Below are 7427 nucleotides of genomic sequence, written 5' to 3'. Positions count from 1 at the left end.
ATCAACCATGGGATTGAGTTTAAGAGCCAAGAGGTAATGTTGCAACTATATAGGACCCTGGTCAGACCCACTTGGAGTACTGTGCTCAATTCTGGTTGCCTCACTACAGGAAGGAGGTGGAAACCATAGAAAGGGTGCAGAGGAGATTTACAAGGATGTTGCCAGGATTGGGTAGCATGCCTTATGAGAACTCGGCCTTTTCTCCTTGGAGCGACAAAGGATGAGAGGTGACCTGATAGAGGTGTACAAGATAATGAGAGGCATTGATTGTGTGGATAGTCAGAGGCTTTTTCCAGGGCTGAAATGGCTAGCACAAGAGGGCATACTTTTAAGGTGCTTGGAAGTAGGTACAGAGGAGATGTCAGGGGTAAGTTTTTTTTACACAGAGAGTGGTGAGTGCGAGGAATGAACTACCGCCAGCAGTGGTGGAGGCGGAAACGATAGGGTCTTTTAAGAGACTCCTGGATGGATAAATGGAGCTTAGAAAAATAGAGGGCTATGGGTAAGCCTAGGTAGTTCTAAGGCAAGGACATGTTCGGCACAGCTTTGTGGGCTGAAGGGCCTGTATTGCGGTGTGGGTTTTCTATATTTCTAAGTGCTATTCAATATGTTTTTTTATATCTAATATGCATGAACAGTGTTTACAAATTTTCAGATAAGTAATGAAGCTCAGTGAGAACCACAGATGAGATAGGTGGTGGCTAAGAGAGGTGACACCAGATGTTGATCTCATTCCACAACACTTCTCCGAACGATTTGTCTCAGGAGCCTAGTGTTGAGCATGCAAGTATTATGTTCAGCCCAACACAACTGACTGAGGAATATGAGGACTTCAGTCGAAGCAGACAATAAGTTTAGTTTCAGTGAATTGCATTAGTGGTATTTTTTCCGATGCTTCCTGTAAGTAACTCATGGCCCAGAGGCCTATAGGAGAGCAAAGACCACTGCTGCCTGTTAGATCATGAGTTTTGTGCCAGGTTTAAGATCAATATTAAGGCAGGAACTTACCTAAATGAACTTCAGTAAGCAATAGTTTTTGACTGTTTACACTCCTGGATAGGTACATGGAGCTTAGAAAAGTACAAGGCTATGGGTAACCCTTGGTAATTTCTAAGGTAAGGACATGTTCGGCACAGCTTTGTGGGCCAAGGGCCTGTATTGTGCTGTAGGTTTTCTATGTTTCTAACTGACATTGTGTGGCTTTTGCTTGTGCTTCAATGGAAGTTGATGCACAAGTCTTCAGGTGCTGCATAATGTAGATGTCTACAAATATGCTAATCAGCTATCCACAATTTTTACATTGGGAAGGGATGAGCTTCAAGCTCTGTGCAAACTGTGTTGAATTAGAACATATATCAGCACAGTATAGGCTCTTCAGCCCATGATGTTGTGTTGATCTTTTAATTTACTCTAAGATCAATCTAAGCCTTTTCTCCTACATAATCCTGCATTGTTCTATCATCCATGTGCCTATCTAAGCTAGTGGTGGATTACTCTATGCTCCTGACAGTCTATGCAAACTTTTTGGCAGGCCTGTCAATGGATCTTGAATAAACATCTGATTGGATACATCGCAGTTCTTCTAGCCTGACCAAGCTATAATTTTGATAATTTAAAGTAAAAAGGCAAAATAATTAAGTCTAGTTAAGGGGAAGAAGGAAGTTTAAGCACAGCTGCATGCTTACACCAGCATAAATTAGAAGAAATTACATCTGCCTCCATTACCTCCTCTGGCAGCTTATTCCAAATATTTACCACTCTCTAAGTGTAAAGCTTACCCCTCAGATTAGGAACAGCAAATATCATCATTTTGGTAGCTTTAGACCTACTGTTAGGTAAAGACTCAGTAATTTGAATTATGATGGCATCGTCATTTATATTAAGAATTGGCGTCTTGCATGTACGTAATTCATGCATTTTTACATACAATTTGTAGTGAATTACTTAAATGAACAAGAATGCTTAATCAAAAATATATTTACAGTATTACTCTAAATACACAATGCTCCTCCCTGCTTAGCTATAAACTCCAACTCAATATAAATGCATCTCAACTATATAATTACTATACTAGCATGAGAAATTTTAAATTGTGCCATTCAGGCCTGAAGATTTAATTGCTTGGAGGCTTTGTTACAATGTGGGATTACATCTTTCCTGACAAGAAGGATAACTCTACATGGCAAGTGAGACTTGTGGCTGTGAAACAATTTCAGGTTCTGGGGGCTTCCTCCATGGTGGTTTTAAGAATTGACTCTGAGACTGCATGAAGTCGTTCTGACAGCTCTGGCACCCTTTGTTCTCCAACAATTGACTCTGTTCTCCTCAAATGATCGATGTGTTGTCTTCAGATGATTATTAGATACAGTCTCCACTATGTAGGAGAGTGATCCAGTTCTGTCATTAATCTTCCCGAGTCCACACTTTTGATCACCTCTGTAGTCCCTTACCAGGACTGCTTGTCCAGGAGTGAAACATCGAACCTCCTTGTTTGAAGTGCCTTCAATTTGTCTCAGCTGTTTGTCCTGCATGCTCCTTCTGAGCTTGAAAAAAGACACCAGTGGCTGATGATTGGTAATGAGGGTAAACTCTCTCCCATACAAGTACTGGTTGAAAAGTTTACACCCCAAACCAGTCTCAGGGCCTCTCTGTCAAATTAATTTGTGTGTAATCTTTCTCTGCAGCAGTAGGGGAACATGATGCAAAGGCTATGGGATGTTCACTTCCATCACTCATAACATGTTACATGACTGCTTCTATACCGTAAGGTGAGGCCTTAAAGGCAAGTTTCACTGGATGATATGGATAATGTGTGAGTGCAGAGTCTGACATCACCATTTCCTTTACCTTTCTGAAAGCCACCTCAATGCTTTATCCACTGCCATTTCTTCCCAATCTGTAGTAATGAGTTCAAGGGGTGTAGCACAGCAGCCAGCTTTGGCAGGAACCTGTCCTAGTAATTGACAAATCCTAAAAATGACCGCTACTGTGACACATCCTTTGGCCTTGGGGCACCACCACTGCTTGAATTTTCTCAGCACACTTAATGTGCATCAATAGTGTGATCACAATAGGTGATACTTGGTATAAAGAATTTAAACTTGTTGCGTCATGCTCTGAGCTATCAAAGGCTTTACTGAAGTTAGCTTGATGTGTGTGCCGTGCAAGGCAGCAGCATGTTACAGTAGCTCCTTGTGTTTGTTTGTCTTAATGTTGTTTATTGTGTTTCTTTCATTTGTTTTTGAACTGGCTAGCAACACTACAAAATAACAATGGACATTATTCTGCTTAAAAACATTTTCATCATCCTTCTGGCTCTCGGGATACTTTATTCTGAGTGCTGTGACTACAGTAGTAGAGGCAATATTGTTTATATGAGGGAGCAGCTGGGAAGCAGACCTTGTTTGCTTAGCAGAACCTCAATATTATGGACGAGCTGAGATGGAGATACCAAGGCTGCGGATCGGGTAAAAAAGCAGCACAAGAGACGAAGATATAAACCATATCCCCCGTTTATCATTAAGGGGAACACAAGATCGCTGGCAAATAAAATGGAGGAACCAGCAATACTCATGAGAACACAGAACAACTACCGGGAATGCAGCATTATGAGTTTCATCAAGACATGACTACACAAGCAAATCCTAGATTCCAACACCACTGTGAATGCGTTTTCAATGCTATGAGCATTCAGAGTTAACCTACAGTGAGGTAAGAGGAAGGGAGGTGGGCTTGCAGTGCTTGTGAACAACAGATGGTGTAACCTCAGTCACATTTCTGTGAAAGAATGAATCTGCAGTCTGGACAATGAACTGCTTGCTGTGAGTTTGTGTCCATATCATCTACCACTCAAGTTCAGCCACTCCATATTCCTCGTTGTTTACATTCTGCCTTCCCGACTTAGTCCCAATGCTGCGTGTGACATCATACACAATACCATTGGAAGACTCCAGACTCAGCACCCCAATGCGTTCACTGCCACATCAGGATACTTTGACCTTGTTCCTCTCTCAACAACCCTACCCACCTTCAATCAGTTTGTTCAAGTGTCATACAAGAGAAAATAAAACAATGGACCTTTTGTATGCAAATGTTAAAGATGCAAACAACTCCACAGCTCTCCCCACCACTTTGAAGATCAGATCACAACCTGGTTCACCTCATGCCCTTGTATAAGCCCTAAATTACAGCAACAGCTAGTTACCACCAAGACAGTAAAGAGATGGTCTCCAAAGGCCAGTGAGGCCTTAAAGGGCTGCTTTAAGGTTACTGACTGGAATGTGCTTTGTGAACCATATGGGGAAGACATTAATGAACTTACTGGCTACATCAACTTCTGTGTGGGCATGCAATACCATCAAGGATTGTTTGCTGCTTCCCTAACAAACCATGGGTCACCAGTGATCTGAAGGCTCTTCTCAACCACAAAAAAGCGAGTCTCTAGATCAGGAGACGGAAGAATTGACACATGTGCAGAGGGAGCTAAAGGAGAAGACCAAGTTGGCTAAAGAGGAATACGAGAGAGCTAGAGAACAAGCTTGGGCAGAGTAGCACACAGGAGATGTGGAGAGGCATGAAGAACATTACTAGCCTCAATTAGCCGAGCTGTAAAGCCTTGGAATGCAGCTGTGAATGGGCTAATGAGTTAAATCAATTCTTCAATTGGTTTGACAATGGCCCTCCTGTTCACAGTTTTCTCAGCACACCAGCCCAGGTGCCAAGGCACCCAATGCTCCCTCAGCACCAACACCTCTCCTCCTTCCGTTCACCAAGTGGACCACTATCTACACTACTCCTTCCCTTGCTCCTACCATCTACACCTCCACATACCAACTGCTACTGTCCTAATCTTCACCTCTCCCAGCCCCCACCCTCCACTAACTCCCCTATGAGTCATCATAGACTCACCTTCACTACTGAGCAGATGAGAAGGGCTATGGGGAAACTCAGACACGGCAAAGCTTTGGGACCGGATGGTATGAACCTCAGAGTCCTGAAGGAGTGTGCTGAGCAGCTGCGTGGAGTTCTCCAGCACATTTTCAGTCTGAGTCGCAGCCTGGAAAGGGTCTCGACTGTGTGGAAAATATCATGTGTATTCAAGAAGGACAACCAGAAGTCTTGAATGACTACCGTCAAGTGGTCCTGACCTCACACATCATGAAGACCCTAGAGTCTGGTCCTGGTTCACCTCCAACCCCTGGTCAGAACAGCCTTTGATCCCCTGCAGTTTGCCAACCAGGAACACATTGGAGTCAATGATGCATTCATCTACCTGCTGAACAGAGCCTACTCCCATTTGGATAAGTAGGACAGCTCTGTGAGGATCATATTTTTAAAAATTTTTCTAGTGGCATCAATACAACCCTCATGGCAAAACCTCTGTAAAATGCACATGGACACTTCCATTGTATCCTGGATAATGGACTACAGGTATCTGACTAGAAGACCACAGTTTGTTGGCTTCAGTGCTGTGTGTCAGATATGGCAATAAGCAACACTGGGGCCCCACAGGAGACTGTATTGGCTCCCTTCCTGTTTATCCTGTCGGACTTTAGATACAACACTGAGTCATGTCATCTGCAGAAGTTTTCTGATGACTCAGCAAAAGCTGGGTGTATAACGGGAGGACAGGAGGATTAATACAGGGCCCTGGTGAAGGACTTTGTCAAATGGTGCAAGCTGAATTCTCTGCAGCTCAAGCCAATAAGTCAAAGGAGATGATGATGGACTTTATGAAGACCAAGCCTGCACTACTCCTCGTACTGATTGTGAGGATGTGGATATGGTAAGGGCCTTACAAGTACCTGGGGGTGCACCTGGATGACTTCGAGTGGAGCACCAACATAAATGCTGTATAAGAATGGCCAGAGTCGCCTCTACTTCCTGAGGAGATTGAGGTCCTTGAAGTATGCAAGCTTCTCCTTCACACGTTCTACCAGTCTGTTGTCTATAGTACAATCTTCTACGCAGTGGTGTGCTGGAGCAATGGCATCAACATGGGTAATACCACCAGGCTCAATAAATTGATTAGAAAGGCTGGCTCTGTTATATGAGCTGGACATACTGAAGGCTGTGGTAGAACAAAGGAGTGGAAAATCCTAGCAATTCTGGACAATGTTTCTCACTGTCTGCATGCCTCCTTGGTCGAACAGAGGAGTATTTTCAGTGATAGACTAAGACAACTGTGCTGCTACAGAGCACTATATAAGGTCATTCTAACTCTTGGCCATTAGACTCTAAAATGAGTCAAGCTATAGCAGGGGAAGTGATGACCTCTTCCTGTTAAGTGTTTTTAACCTCTGTTTAACTCTTTTTACCACACTGCTATCACCGACACCCTGTGCAATGCTACCATCACTTCTTATCTGGACTGTGTGAGTGCAATCATTACTGTATAATATTACAGTAATTCTTGCACTACCATCTTGATAGCGTGAACTTGGAAATCTTGTAATCTTTGACTTGTAAATTTTGTAATCTTATTTTTGAGGTAACTTTTTAAATTCTTTCTTACTTCTCTTCTAATATTTGTATATTTGTGCATTGTAATGCAACTGTGACACTGTAATTTCCTTTGCAATCAATAAGGTATCTATTTAATCTTTTTAACACTGTCTTGAGATCTTGGAGATAACCTTGTCATCCTTACCTGCAACAATGATGTCATCCAGGTAACATTGAGTGCCTGGAAAATCTTGCAGTACCTGGTCCTTAGCTTTATGCCAGAGTGCAGTTGATACTCCAAAAATAAGACTATTATATCGATAAAACCCTTTATGAGCGTTAATGGTGAGAAACACTTCGGATTCTTCCTCCATCTCCATCTGCAGGTAGGTCTCAGATAAGTCCACTTTGCTGAAATGTTTCCATTCAGAAAGGTTTGCAAAGATATCCTCTATTCTGGGCAGAGTATTGATCTACTTTCAGTACTAGGTTGACAGTGACCTTAGAATCACCATTCCTTGACAGACCCATTCTTCTTGGTTATTGATACCACTAGCATAGAAGGATGAGAGGGGATCTGACTGAGGCATATAAGATTATTAAGGGATTGGACACGCTGGAGGCAGGAAGCATGTTCCCGCTGATGGGTGAGTCCAGAACTAGAGGCCACAGTTTAAGAATAAGGGGTAGGCCATTTAGAACTGAGATGCGGAAAAACTTTTTCACCCAGAGAGTGGTGGATATGTGGAATGCTCTGCCCCAGAAGGCAGTGGAGGCCAAGTCTCCAGATGCATTCAAGAGAGAGTTAGATAGAGCTCTTATAGATAGCGGGGTCAAGGGATATGGGGAGAGGGCAGGAACGGGGTACTGATTGTGTATGATCAGCCATGATCACAGTGAATGGCGGTGCTGGCTAGAAGGGCCGAATGGCCTACTCCTGCACCTATTGTCTATTGTCATTGACAATGGGCTTCACTCAGACT

This window comes from Hemitrygon akajei, chromosome 31 (genome assembly GCF_048418815.1).
Source record: "Hemitrygon akajei chromosome 31, sHemAka1.3, whole genome shotgun sequence".
Lineage (NCBI taxonomy): Eukaryota > Metazoa > Chordata > Chondrichthyes > Myliobatiformes > Dasyatidae > Hemitrygon > Hemitrygon akajei.
Note: the sequence above shows the minus strand (reverse complement) of the source record.